Genomic DNA, 15,808 nt, shown 5'->3' with positions numbered 1-15,808 from the left:
CAAAGTACCAGGACAAGAATCATTTGCATACCTGAAAATCTTACAACTCAATAATAATATTGACACAATGATTAATATTGCTGTTTATTAGCATTACTCCTTCATTCTTCCTTGCATGTTTTTCCTTTCCTCAACTATCCTATTTTTCTTCCCCTGAGGCAATTGGGATTAAGTGACTTGTCCAGGATCGTATAGTTGGAAGTGTTAAGTGTCTGAGGCCAGATCTGAACTCAAATCCTCCTGACTTCAGGGCTGGGGCTCTATCTACTGTACCATCTAGTTGCTCCTCAACTATCTCTTTTTAATCCTGCCTTGCTTTCATGAGTCACAATCACCATTCTTCTACTCTCATACTTAGTAAAATGAGTATAAAGAGGAAACTGAAAGGCTTCTCAAAGAATAAGATGAGGATGAAATGTTTATGGTTCCCAATAATCTTAGCAGCCTTGACTAGGATTTTTTAAAAATTTCTAATTAATTGTTTTGTTTTGACTTGTGCCTATTTGGAAAATGACAAACATCTAGCTAAGAAGTTATTAATTCATTAAACATTATTATTAAGTGCCTTATGGACAAAGCATTGAGTTAGGAGGGTATATAATAAAATTAAATGAAACATAGTCACTATACTTGACACTTATAATCTAGAAGTTATTCTGTTGCTCACATTTGTACTACCACTTCACAACCAAACAACAGAAGTATGTTGAACGCTTACTACTCCATACCAGACTTTAGATTTCTGTTGTTTTTGTGTTTGTCAGGTAGAAGGGAAGAGAGGATTTGGGGCAACACGAAGATACAAAAAAAGTGCAACACCAAGAACTTCCTCAGGAGTTTACAGTTTGATAAAGGAGACCAGACACAGTGAAAATACAATTAGAAAATAACTTAATAGTAAAGAATTATTAAATGTTTATGGTCCAAGAATATACTAACTAGAAATTCAAGTGAGAGACTTGGGAAGGAGTCACGGAGGTAAGGCTTGAGTTTATCCTAAACTCGGTCCAGCTAAGCTTGGAGAAGGCTGGCCAAGAAATGATGATTTTATTTTTTAACTCTGGCCATCAGCATTCTACATTAGGGATGTCCACTCTTTTATTGCTCTTCTGATTTTTTCCTGCTATATCATGACTGGTACTCTTAGCTTGTATCCAAAGCACATCTTCCCTTTCAGCTGCAAGTCAACACTTACTTTCTCTAGAAAGCTCTCCTGATTGATTGAGGGGAAAGAGCCTTTTTCAAGTTAAAATAGAGCTAAATTGATAAATACAACAATCACATGACTTGACTGGTATAGTAGGTCAAAGATTATGTTGAGTAAAAGAAGACCAAAATAAAGTTAAATGGCAAACTCCTTGACAGCAAGGATCCTGGTCTTCTATTGCTCTATGTATTTTCTAGCATCTAACAGTGCTCTCTACAGTAGGAAGTTACATATGCTAATAAGATAAATTCATTTTTTTAAAGTAAGGGACTTTTAGAAGAGAGAAAAAAATGCATTCTCCCGTTTTTTGTAGCAGTGAGGAGACTATGGGTGTGGAAAACTGAATATATTCCCAGACTCAATTAATATGTCAGTTAAATTGCTAACTTGATTTTTTCTTTTTCTTTTTTATACTTTGCTATAAAAGAATTCTAAGGAAAGAAAAAAGAAGGATGTATTTGGAAATGAAGGTGATGTAAAAAGAAAAAATATCAATAAAACATTTTTTAAAAAAAGTACAGAGCTATAAACCTTCTAGGTGCTTAATAAATACCTGTTGACTCACATGTTTAAAGAACTTATCCTGCTCTCAGCTATATGTGATTTAATAGGCATCAAAATGAAATATCACCAACACCAAAACACTGTGATCTTGACACCAATGGATATCTCTGAATACTTATCTAAGCCTCCTCTCCCTTCTCTTTCTAAAACTATCACTGATGAATGATAACCACTTACATTATGGTTTAAGGGTCTCAAAGTGCTTTCCTGGCAATAAGCATGTGAGATATTAGCACAAATATTATCATCTCCATTTTACAGATTACTAAATGACTTGTCCATGATCATATAGCTATTAAATTTTGGAACCCGAATTTAATTCCAAGTCTTTTAACGTCAAACTCCAGCCTTCTTAAACAATACTACAATTTGTATTTATTGCTAGTTTGAAAAATGTAGCAATTACCTATAGGTACATTTTAGAAAAAATCAATAGAAAGGAACATTATAAGCAAATCCTCAGTAATAAGGGATGGTGAAATTCACTGATTACTAGTTTGGTAAAGCATTGAACAAAAATTTATTATAAACAACTTGTATAGCAAAGTCTATTTAGCATTAAACTAACTAAAGAACTTCATGTCAACTCCATACACACCCATATACATATATAGATAAAGACAGAACATTTTACATAGCTGTTAACATGAACAGCAGCTGGATTGTTCTCTTTTCACTTAACATTATAGTTAGGTGGCTCATTAGATGGATAGCATGCTGAGCCTGGAGTAAGGAGGACCTGACTTCAAATATGGCCTCCTCAGAAACTTCCTAGTTGTGTGACCTGGGCAAGTCACACCCTCTGCCCCAATTTCCTCATCTGTGAAAGGGAAGTAATAACACCACCTAGCTCTCAGGGTTGTTATAAGGATAAATTTGATATCTATAAAGGCCTTTATAGACTTTATCACTATGTAAATGCCAGTAACTCCATCTACCAGTAGTACTATTATTATGATGTTAACATACCATAAATTGTTAAGGTGTTCCCTTATTGTGGGACATTAGGAATATTCTAGCCTCTTTTGTTTTCAAAAGCAGCATTTTTATGATCATCTGTACAAATAATTTCCTTTTTGTTTATTCCATATATAGAATATTAAAAGCTGAAAGGGACCTTGAAGATCATTCAGTCCTCTTTCCTCATATACAGATTTATAGTCTCAAAAGTAGAATTATCTTAACGTAAGAAAAAACCAAATAATTTATTAATCCTTAAAACCACTTTATAAAAACACAGAACATACTTAATTTAGGAATGAATCAATCACAGCATGTATAATGTCAGTGAGTCAGTAGTAGAATCACAGAGATAATGCCAAAAATGATCCAACCATGTCAGTCTTAAAAGAACACAATATATGTTAATAAAATGATCAATGGCATCTCTTGTTTACCCTAAAGAATAAATATTTTAACAAATGCCCTTGGTCTGTAATATGCTAGTTTGGGGTTAATTAAGAAATTAAACAAGAATTTGGTCATCAGTTGATTCTTCTAAGATTCAAGAAAAAAGGAAAATGCTTCCCTAAATACTTTAGTATTTTTATAATCAGTTTGGGTTAACAGACCAGAGCAATTAGCTTAGGACAAAATTTTCTGGCTCATCAAAATGACTTTCTGGGAGATAAGAAAGAAGTGAATAGGGGGTAAGTTCAAAAACAAAATACCAGGTCAAAGTCATTTTAAAAATCATTTTTGCATTTTTCATCCTTATACCAGTAATTAATAAACATTTATTAAATATCTACTATGTGCTCACCTACAAATCTCAAACCCTGAAATATTTTTCTTCCTTTCAAGGTCCAATTCCTGTACTGACATGTCCATGAAGTTATCCTTATTCCTTCTAAGTTAGACATCTATCCTGCAAGTTACCCACAGTATTTGAGTCCATCCTTTCTACTTAACTCAACAAACATTTACTAAAGATTTATTTAATATAGCAAAACACTTATATTTGAATTGTGATTACTTATATAAATATTTTGGTTGTAAATTCGTTAAGGACTGGAGCTATATCTTATCTTTGTGCCCTTTGTACTAAGCATAGTGCCTTGCACATTAGATGCTTAATAAAAACGTTAATTGAATTAGATTACATATTCCTTTGATAAACTTTTTGTCTCCACTAGAATTTTCAATGTGGTATGGAGGTGAGTTCTAGAAGGTTATATTTTTAGATTTCAAACCTTTGTAGGACTTAGTAGGAATTGCTTTGAGTATAGGTTCAGTAATAGATTGCCCTACAATGTCCAAAGACTAGGTCAGCTGCACTTGGAGAGGTCCACCATCAATCTGGTAATAGAATAATGAAGTTTTAAATTAAAGTAGCATGTACCTTCTAATAAGTCCTAGAAGATGGCACAATCTATATTACTGGAAGAAATGCCTATACTGATGAAGCCTAATAGAGTATGAGAGAAAAACTATATTATAAAGCAGCGGTCACCAAAACCATTTGATACGGGCTAAGAAATAGACTAGTTGATCAGTGGAATAGGTTAGGTTCACAGAACAACATAGTCAATAACTATAATAATCTAGTGTTTGGCAAACCCAAAGACCCCAGCTTTTGGGATAAGAATTTATTATTTGACAAAAACTGCTAGGAAAATTAAAAATTAGTATGGCAGAAACTAGGCATTGACCCACACTTAACACTGTTCACCAAGGTAAGGTCAAATTGGATTCATGACCTAGGCATAAAGAATGAGATTATAAATAAATTAGAAGAACATAAGATAGTTTACCTCTCAGATCTGTGGAGTAGAAAGGAATTTGTTACCAGAGAAGAACTAGAGTTCATTATTGATCACAAAATAGAAAATTTTGATTATATCAAATTAAAAAGGTTTTGTACAAACAAAACTAATGCAAGCAAGATTAGAAGGGAAGCAATAAACTGGGAAAACATTTTTATAGTCAAAAGTTCTCATTTCCAAAATATATAGAGAATTGACTCTAACTTATAAAAAAATCAAGCCATTCTCCAATTGATAAATGGTCAAAGGATATGAACACACAATTTTTGGGTGGAGAAATAGAAATTATTTCTAGCCATATGAAAAAATGCTCCAAATCATTATTAATCAGAGAAATGCAAATTAAGACAATTCTGAGATACCACTACACACCTCTCAGATCGGCTAGGATGACAGGAAGAGATAATGCTGAATGTTGGAGGGGATGTGGGAAAACTGGGACACTGATACATTGTTTGTGGAATTTTGAATGCATCCAGCCATTCTGGAGAGCAATTTGGAACTATGCTCAAAAAGCTATCAAACTGTGCATACCCTTTGATCCAGCAGTGTTACTACTGGGCTTATATCCCAAAGAGATATTAAAGAAGGGAAAGGGACCCACATGTGCAAAAATGTTTGTGGCAGCCCTCTTTGTAGTGGCTAGAAACTAGAAATTGAATGGATGCCCATCAATTGGAGAATGGCTGAATAAGTTGTGGTATATGAATGTTATGGAATATTATTGTTCTGTAAGAAATGACCAGCAGGATGATTTCAGAAAGGCCTGGAGAGACTTACATGAACTGATACTGAGTGAGATGAGCAGGATCAGGAGATCATTGTATACTTCAACAATGATACTATATAATGATCAATTCTGATGGGTGAGGCAGGCTCTTTTCAACAATGAGATGAATCAAATCAGTTCCATTTGTTCAATATTGAAGAGAACCAGCTACACTGAGTGAAAGAACTATGGGAAATGAGTGTGAACTACAACATAGTATTTCCACTCCTTCTGTTTTTGTCTGCTTGCATTTTTGATTTCCTTTCTCAGGTTATTTTTACCTTATTTCTAAGTCGGATTTTTCTTGTGCAGCAAAATGACTGTACGTATATGTATGTATGTATGTGTGTATATATATATATAGTGTTTAACATATACTTTAACATATTTAACATGTATTGGTCTACCTGCCATCTAGGGGAGGGGGTGGAGGGCTGAGGAAAAAAGTTGGAACAGAAGGTTTTGCAAGGGTCAATGCTGAAAAATTACCCATGCATATATCTTGTAAATAAAAAGGTATACTAATAAAAAAGTAGAGTATGAAAGAATTAAGTGCTTTGATAGAATGATCTATCAAATCGATTGAATGTAGTATAAAATACCTAACATATGGCATGCACTAAATAAGTATATTAGTTGATAATAATGATGACAGGGTAGAAAATGTGTTTTAGGAAGTTTTTTTTAATAAGGAAAATATTCTTGGGAATAATCTGGCACTTTCCAATAGTAACCATTTAAAAAGGGTGTGTTTTTCAATGTCATTGACAAGAGTGAGCACTAGATTTACATGAATGGAATGGAGAATGGAACTGTAGTTGGTTTTTCCTATCTTAGAAGCAAAGGTATCTAGCACATAATCATCAAACTAAAATGAGATGTGAGGTACTAGAAATAATGATTCCATTTATATTGAGTTTATATCAGAAATGCAGCATCAGGACTGTTAGGCTTCTGAGATATAAAAATCAGTCACAAGATAAAGGAAGTCCAAATTACCAGAAATATCTAGTTACATTTTATTTACCTCAGTTTTTTGGTAGGATTAATGTCAAAATCAAATCACTACTGAAAACCAATGCAAATCCAGCAATTCACAAGGAAATGTGCTCAATTACATCAACAATCAGCAAAGGGAGCAGCTCAGAAACAACTATCATCTAGAGTCAGCTCCAAGTTATTCTTTTTGTGGCAAATGGATAAACCCAGCATGCTTTGGGCTGCTTCCGGGCACTATCAGTTAATCAATGAATTAAGAGAATATAAATTTTAGTTAGTCAAAGTAAAACATAATGAGGAAGGCAACTCTATTCTCCCAAACATATATCATACATTTCAAAAAAAGTTTCTCTTTGAAAATCTTCTCTTCACTAATATAAATTCAATTGATTTCATACAGAAATGTCAGAGACATTGGAGTGTTTCTGCTTTGGGTGGAAGATTGGACTAGATGAACTCTAATATCTTTTGTAACTCTTAAGGTTCTGTAAAGCCTCATACTCAAGCTATGATGGTATATGTGAATCATATCATATCTCTATGAAAAAGGAAAAACAATCCAAATAAAGAGCAACAGTCTATCTGTTCTATCACCTAATACTTTTGTGTGTGGAAATGAAATTCATAAACTTAATTAAGCACATGTATCCAAACAATCAGCCAGAGAACACTGTCTAAATGCTATCAAATTCAGAATTGTACATCCAAACCTTTGCTTCTAACTCCTGGTTCAGATGTTACAACAAAGTCATTTATCTCAGGAGATAGAAGAATCTTTGATAAACGCATTGCTGAAAATTTCAGATCTCAATGTCTCATACAATATTTAAAAATAGAAATGCTTATTTTTCTGTATATTAAGTATAGTATAATAGAATTTTTTGTTAAACTGTGATTAAAGAAGACTGCAATTATCCCTATTAAGACTTAGGAAAACTGAAAATCACTAACTGTTCTAAATCATTTACCCAAGGTCATACTTCAAAAATAAGCAAGAATGAAGGGCAAAAAGGTATTGATGGTTTTCAAAATAAGCCTTGAAGGCGGAAGAATGACCACATGAAAAAGATTTCAAAATAATGAGGAAATGCAAATTAAAATGACTTTCAATATTTTTACTTCATCAAACTAGTAAAGATAATAAAAAACCAAAATATTAATTTGTAGAAAGACAGGTTAAACTAATGCAGAACTGAAAGAGATGTAAATTGATCTGACCATTTGGGGAAAGGATTGGGAATTATGTGAGAAGAGTTATTAATTGTTCATATCCTTTGATCCAGCCATCCCACTACTGGATATGTCCCTGGGGAGGTCAAAAATAGAAAGAAAGGTCCACAACCCTCATCCCACCCCCATGTGTACGTGTGTGTGTGTGTGTGTGTGTGTGTGTGTACTTGCACAAGGCAAGTGGGGCTAAGTAACTTGCCCAAAATCATGGGCCATATTTGAACTCGGGTCTGGCAATCTATTTACTTATGTACTACCCAAATGTCCTCAGTCCCACATATATTATTAAGCTATTCAAAGCAACACTTCTGTTAGGGAAAAAAAAAACAAGAAGAAGAAAGGAAAAAAGAAAGAAAAAAGGAAACAAAGTAGGTGCCCATGAATTGAGAAGACTAAGCAAAACGTGGCATGTTCTTTATTGGAAATGTAAAACCAGAAAAAATTTGAGAGACATGGACAAATTTGTATGAAATAATCAGAACCAAGAAAACAGAATCAGGAGATTAGTATCTATGTAATATAAATGAAAACAATAATAAAAGGCAAATGGACTGATTGAATACAATGCACGGTATTGGTTCTACAGCAGAGATAATAAAGTATACCTCTCTAAGGTAAAGTAATGCGGGTGCTCTTAGCTGAAGTAATTGTGTCAACTGGTTTTGCTTTACTGTTTTTCTTGGTTACAAGGAAGGTTTCTATGGAAGCTCTTACAGGGAAGAGATGTATTGGGAAATAACTATGGTATTAAAAACAAAAGCCAACAAGAAGACTTTTCTTTTAAAGGCATATATGATGAAAGAAAATTTTTAAATTCTTCCTTCAATGAATATGCTTATTTGCATGGCCATATAAACACTGTATAAACAGAGAAATCATATAGTTACACTACAGTATGAAAACTTTCTCTTTTTTTTCTATAAAGACAAAAAAGGAAGACAAAATTTAGTAATGTTATTTTAGACTGCTTCATATTTCCCACTTTAATAAAATTCTGTAATAATAGAGTAGTGTGGCTGAACAGCTATAGAACATGGACAAGAAATTAAAGACTCTAGATGGGATCAAATAGCTATCATCTTGAAAAGCCAAATTAAAGCTAGTCTATAAATTGGAGACATAGGCAGATATAATCAGGATGAAATCTGACAGGGAAAGTGACAGTAATTTACCCATGGGAGAGCACAGCAATACTCACTGAAGATAGAATTGGTGTTGGAGAAGCCTAGCAAGACAAGGTATAGGTATAAGGGGTCAGAGTGGACCATAAATTATTAACTTAGTACTCTAGCTTTAAAGAAGGCACATATGATATTATGATATGTAAACAGGAGTTAGACATATAGTTCTTTTATGCTTAATTATTATATATTATTTATTAGCATGCTGCATTTAATTTCAGACCATGCAATTAAATTATGATCTGCAGAACTCAGGAAGGTTCCAGAAAACAGCCAAAATGAATTAAAGGCTTTGGGAAATAGGGTTCAAAAAAGAAAGGCTAAAGAGACTGACGTTTAGTCAATGATTAGATGAAAGAATATGTGGAAAGTGCTTGGCAAATATTAAAGCACTCTATAAAGCCTGGCTATTATGATTATTAAAGGTAATTTAAAGAAGAGTAACTCAAGGATGTATACTTGAAAGTCTCCAAAAATATAAAGGAATAGTACAACAAGCTTGTCTCCTATTCCACTAATGGCTGGCAAGTAGATAGCAGCTCACATTGTGGCAGAGAGGATAAAATTAAAAAAAAAATTCTTCCATCAGGTCATACAACTACTATTTATTGATAGACTCAAATGAAGCACTGTGGAGAGACAAAAGAAGACATAAATAACCCTTGCCCTTATGGCATTGCCAGTATCAAAGGGGAAAGATCTAGAAAGCATTTTTTTTAAAGTAAACTTTTAAATTACCATAAGAATGGTAAGGTAAATTAATAGGAGGTTGAGACTACTTTAGCTAAAAGAATTAGAAAGGGAAGGGGAAGTAAGGGAAAACTTCAGGAAAAATGTGTCTTTTGAAAAAAAATTGTGATAATAATAATAGTAATAACAATAATAACTCACATTTATATTGTGCTGTAAGGTTTGCAAATGCTGTAAGTGCCAAAGGTGGCTGGGGAATCTGTTCTGGAGATTAAGAAAAAAATAAAGTTATCTTTTCTGTGTCGTCATACCTAATCAATTCTTAAGTAACTAACTCAAGGTCCATTTCGGCTCTGATTCATAGATACCCTCACTAATTCATGATATGACCTTGACAAGTTGTATTATCTAGATTTGCTTAGGTCTTATTTATATTCTATAGAGAGAGAATAACATTTTCCACCAGGGAATGACATGCTTTAATTCACAAATGCCACCTAAATGCGATGACTAATTTGCAGTAACATTAAAAACAGAAAAGGTTAAGTTTCAAAGCCCCAACTAGGCAGCCATTAGCTAAGCAACTTGGCCTCTTTGGAGTAAATCTTCTAGTTAATTTTACTGATTTCCAACAGTAACACTAAAATAACTAATTCTGAGCCTCCACTTAAGAAAATACAAGAAACACACACACCAGGGAAAAACCAAAAGTGTCAATGCTCCAACTCCCTAACAAGCTGTTTACTTATCAGGTCTTTTACCAGTAAAGACGAACACAGAATGAACCTTCTTCCAGCTGCTAATTTATACAAACAGTGCACCCAGCTGTGTCACTACAGCAAGATGTCCCAGACCCCAAGCAAAGATATGAGTCAGATAATTTCATACTCATGATTTTTATTGAAAAGGCTTTAAATACGAGAACATAATGCCTCTGAGTCCAGATTACTGAAGGAGGCAATTGCCTGTCATTTACCTAGTTATGCCATCTTGGCCAAGACATTTAACCCCTCCTAGATTTCTTTCCTTAATTACTGAGGAACTGAATAAGAAGATCTAAGGTTATATTAAATATATGAATCTTAACTTTACAAATATCAATAAAATATAAACTTCTTAAGCACAAGGATAAGGTTTTTTTTTTTTTTTTTTATTTAATAGCCTTTTATTTACAGGATATATACATGGGTAACTTTACAGCATTAACAATTGCCAAACCTCTTGTTCCAATTTTTCACCTCTTACCCCCCCCACCCTCTCCCCTAAATGGCAGGATGACCAGTAGATGTTAAATATATTAAAATATAACTTAGATACACAATAAGTATACATGACCAAAACATTATTTTGCTGTACAAAAAGAATCAGACTCTGAATTATTGTACAATTAGCTTGTGAAGGAAATCAAAGATGCAGGTGTGCATAAATATAGGGATTGGGAATTCAATGTAATGGTTTTTAGTCATCTCCCAGAGTTCTTTTTCTGGGTATAGCTAGTTCAGTTCATTACTGCTCCATTAGAAATGATTTGGTTGATCTTGTTGCTGAGGATGGCCTGATCCATCAGAAGGATAAGGTTTTTTTCCCCTTCTTTCCCTCTTTTTTCCTCTTTCCTCCTTGTTTTCCTGTTGCCTAACACGACCTGACATAGTAAGATCTTAATAAATGGTTACTGGAGTGCTTAAAAATCTGGATCAAAATGCCGACCTACCATATTTCTATTCTAGGGACTGCTGAACAACCATGATGCCCACCTCTTGGAAGAGAGGTAGGTGATAGTCTGAAGATGCAGGGTGAGGTATAAACCTTTGGTCACACCTAATGCAGAAATTTGTTTAGTTGATTATTCATATTTGTTACAAGGACTTTGTTTTTATTTTATGACAGGAGTGGGGAGGAAAGGGGAGGTAAAAGGACAGACATTTATCTGTTAGTTGAAAAAAGAAGTAAATAGATAAAATAAAAAAGAAAGCACCCTAAGGATGAAAGTATTATTGGGCCATCAATTAGGAAGCTGAAATAATTATCCCCCAGTAGGCAGAGAACATTAGGAAGTTGCAAAAAACACAGAACTATACCACACACCCATAAACAGTATGATCTTCCTGAAAGAGGTCATTTTAATACTAAAAGAGATAGAATGGCTTCCAATAGCTTGTATATAATTTCCTAACCTATGAATTAAGTAATGTTTGAAGTTTCAGTAAGGCATAGAGATCTTGCTACAGGAATACTCTATGTCAATACATTTTTCCAAGTGACAAAGAATGCTGGCTAAAATGACATCTCAGTGAAAATAAGCATGTATCCAGTAGTTATGTCATGGAGGAAATCCTGCCATATGGAATTCTATGATGTTAGAAACCACCTTCCTGCCATGGTTAGCCAAAGACTATATGGAACAAGATAAAGAGAAGGTGAGAAAAAGATGGAATTTGTCTCCCTACCATGAATGAAACAAGAGAAATATGGAGTCAGTAAAAAGCCAAAAGACTCGGAGCTATACCAAAACTACTCAAGAAGAGAGTGCACCTGGAAGATAAGAACTAAAAAGCATGTAAGAAGCCCCTTCACTAATTTCATCATCACACTAGGGGAAAAATACTAAAGAGGAAGTAGCTTTTTTATTTTTTTTAATGAAAAAAAAAAGAAACAAAAAGTATTCTAATATGTCTTAAAGCTATACTACTAGACTAGAAGTTCCATGAGGGCCTGGATCATTTTTTTATGATCTCCTCCTCTCACCCACAAACATATCACACCCTACAAAAAGCAGACTGTTTATTTTCTGAAATTCCAAAATAGCTGAATTCTGGAATTGCTCTAGAAAAAACTCTAAGGAAAAGGAAGAAAAATAATATGTCAGTTAGCCAGGATGAAAGTCTTTAGTTATATCCTGAAAGCAGATAAATATATTTACAAGAAAACTAAAGCTGCTTGGTGTTTTGGATGAAATCAAGATGACAAGTGTCTTATGGCTTGAAGGGGCCGGGCTAATAAATTCACTGAACTATATCTTTGGCAGCTTTTGAAAAACCATGAAGGTGTTAACGAAAACAGAAGGGAAAGCCCACCAGACCAAACCAGAACTTGTTTTTCACTTGCCATCTAGTTTTGTCATTGTCATTTCAGACGCAAGTGAAAAAAGGAAGGAAGTTGATAAATTAAGAAACATTTAAGATTCCCAACAATCATCAGGCAAAGCTTTTTAAAAAAATATAAGACACAGAATTACTTATTCCGCCCCTACTCAAATGACTAAGTCTTTGCTTGAATACAGTTGACTAGATGATACCTGGACTTCCAAAAATCATTTCAGTCTCTTGAAAACTTTGTCTTTAAATGTTCATCGATTTAGAATCAAATTGCATCATCTAGCTGGTAAATGAGCCAAAAAAAGATAACACCTACAACAACCTGATCAAGTTTAGTGGGTAAGAAAATAGGGTATCATTGAAACCAATGTCTGTGTGGCCTTTCTTTACTGTCTCAACAAGCTGAAAAGCAAGGTTGTTGTTTTTTTTAAGTATATTGTGAAAACTTGCATTTGATTCTAAAATTTGTTGGCATTATAGTTGTCTAATACATGATGGCAAATGGAAAGAAAACAAAATAAAAATTGTCTAGTCTGCCTGACCTCTCCATGCTCTAGATTAGACTCTAAAACTAGAAGTTGAAGAGTATGCCAGCCTTCTTTGAAAGAGTTTCCTTCTTTGCCTAGAAGTTCCTTTTGCCAATAAAATCCCAGGTGCAGTCTCTATCCCCTATCTTTGAGGGAAACACAGCAATCTATACATAAAAATCAGGATAACCTTTAATGGACCAGGAATGGGGCAAACACTAGCAAAATCCTGGGTAAAGGAGAGGACAAAACAACAACAACAACAACAACAACAACAACAACAACAAAAACAGGTGGTTAAAAAAATCAAAACTATACACAAATAACACTGTGTAATCCAAACATCACAATGAGAGGAGAAAGTAGAAACAAGAATAGAAAGAGAATTATATAGCTGTGCGCTAATGAAATGAGTAAAGAGTTCTGATTCTCAGTAACTAAAATGTTTGACTTGAGGTACAAGCGAAAACCTTTCTGGGGCTCAATTTCATCATCATTTATAAGATGAGAGATTTGGACTAAATGATCATCAAGGTTCTTTCTAGCTCTAAATTCTGATTATCCTAATACAAGGAGGGTAAGAATTGTTTCAAATTCATAATTCAGAGGATAACCCACAGTAAAACAGGCAGGAGGGGAGGAGACCACAAGGAATCTTATGATTCATTCTCCCTATCAGTTGGACACCCTAAAGCAAGCAAAACAGCAGGAAACAAACTCTACTGCATCTGCCATCTGATTTATCATTGTCATTTCAACCAGAAGGCATAAAAGATTATCCTTCAGAAGATAAAATAAAGCTTCTTTCATTTAAGTTCTTTTCAGAATGAACTGGAGTGCCAGCAGAACTGGGCCAGTTTCTTCTTTATTTTGGGTTCTTTAATTTGGATATGATGAAATGCTGCAGGAGCTCAGAAAGCATCATGAGGGCATCGTATTTAATCTGACAAACGTAACAGCTTTGCAATGTATGTTTTTTGAGCTTATACTTAAAAGACTTCCTTTGATTCTGGATAGCAGAATTGCCAGGATGGTACAGAGAACCTAGCAGCAATATCAAAGTTAAAGGGTCAGAGGAATCAATGTAAGGGAAGAATGATAACTATATCTGCAAGGTTCAGATGATTAGCTTTCACAGTAGTTTGTAAACTCCTGCCTTTGAGGGTAGGGATCCATATTGTTTGCTACCACCCACAGCAGAGGGCTCCCAATGATCGAGTTATATTTCAATACTTGTTTCATATAATGCACATAACGCATATTATAGGCCACATAGACAACTGGTAGGATTTTAAGATGAGAAAGGGATCTTAGAGGTCACCTAATCTAGAACCCAAAGAACCCGGTGCAAGAATTCCCTCTGCAGCTTTTCTGGCAGATAGTCACCCAAGTCTCTGCTAGAATACTTTCAGTGATAGAGGTGCTCAATTCTTTGATGAAGCATTTCCCTTTTCACTGCTGGACAGCTCAAAATGCAATAAAGTTCCGCTTTCAGTGAGCCGAAAGCGCCTCCCTATAATTTCAGCCTTTAGATCCTAGCTGACCTTTGCCACGACATGAAACGAAGCTATACTTCTTCCTCTTTGCACAAGACAGCCGTTCAAATATTTAACACTGCAACCACGCAGATCTCTTCTAAGGCTCTTTTCCCTGGGTAAACACCTCCAGCTTCCCTTCCCCAGTTCCTCCTGGAAGACGGTTTGCTGATACCCCGTGCTCTCCCCAAGGGGATGGGAGGGGGTGGTGGGAGCGGGCATAGATGCCAAGGAGCTCGGGGGCAGGGAGAGAAAGAGAGGAGAAGGGGACAAAGGACTAACAGTTAAATAGCAGGACATCCTTCGCACCAGCTCCATTTCCATGGAGCCTCCCCCGGGGAGAGCACCGGAAGGCCCCCGGGATGGAGGAGAGAAAGGGAAGCCTGAGGGCTTGGCTTCGGGGCAAGGCCTCGAGATGGGGGCAGGCGGCGCCCACGGGGGGGGGTGTAGATTTGGGATATCAGTGCGGGAGGAAGCTCCACCAAGGAAGCATCTCCAAAGGAAAAAGCTCCCCGAGCGAGGCTCTCGGGGAAGACACCAGCATCTGGAGCGGAAGAAGCCCAGGGAAGGACCAAGCGCGCGGCTGGAGGAAGAGTCCGCAGGACAAGCCGAGGAGCAGCGGCAAACAGGGCCGAGGCGTGAGGGGATCAGCTGTCCGGGGGTCGAGGGGAAAGAGATGGATGGACTGGACGGGGAGATACACGGAGGGGGATGGGAGAAACACCCGGGGACGAGGCCCGCCTGCCGGGGGTCCGGAGACTGAGATCACGGCCCTTACCTGTCGCTGCTTGGCGATGGCGACGTGATTTTCTCCCGATTCGGTTCCAGTTCTTCCGCTCTTGCCGGCTGCTCTCATGGAAATGCAGCCGGAACCTTTCGGCCGGTGCCGTGCAGCTCCCGCCGCTACCGGCCCCTCCCGGGCAACTAACGCCACGCCCCCTAACGACCAGCTTCGCCACACCCCAATCTCGTGGCTATGGTTCATCCATTGGACCACACACCCGCTACTCTACGAACCCCGAACTCTCATTGCATCGGTGCCTCCCACTACTAGGGTTTTTAGGTCATTGGTCCAAACGGCCGCTCGTCAAGTGGAGGCTGGATCCCAGGCCGAGTATACTTTGGTAATTGGCCTCCTTTGACGTCTTCGGCCAATAGGAGAGTGGTGTTTAAGGGAAGGAACGGGAGGAGGACGATAGGGTAGGGGCAATTGTGACAGAGACGGGGTGGGCAGGGCTGGGCCATG

At 36.3% G+C, this 15,808-nt stretch overlaps 1 protein-coding gene across 3 annotated transcripts in view; it reads right to left on the bottom strand.

Moving 5' to 3' along the window:
* Positions 1-15,579, bottom strand: part of ABHD2 (abhydrolase domain containing 2) — a 112,547-nt gene extending 96,968 nt beyond the window's left edge. The window contains exons 1-2 of one of the 3 annotated variants that reach the window (XM_012542481.3): positions 15,341-15,573; positions 9,607-9,669 (exon numbers count right to left, since the gene is read on the bottom strand). The gene's annotated coding sequence lies outside the window, so the exon portion shown is untranslated. Of the gene's footprint in view, positions 1-9,606; positions 9,670-15,340 lie in introns of all 3 variants that reach the window. The other 2 variants (XM_003755527.4, XM_012542485.3) reach the window with 2 other exon arrangements.
* Between the last annotated feature and the right edge of the window lie 229 nt (positions 15,580-15,808).

The sequence above is a fragment of the Sarcophilus harrisii genome, chromosome 2, assembly GCF_902635505.1.
Source record: "Sarcophilus harrisii chromosome 2, mSarHar1.11, whole genome shotgun sequence".
NCBI classification, from domain to species: domain Eukaryota; kingdom Metazoa; phylum Chordata; class Mammalia; order Dasyuromorphia; family Dasyuridae; genus Sarcophilus; species Sarcophilus harrisii.
This window is presented reverse-complemented; position numbering and strand designations above follow the sequence as displayed.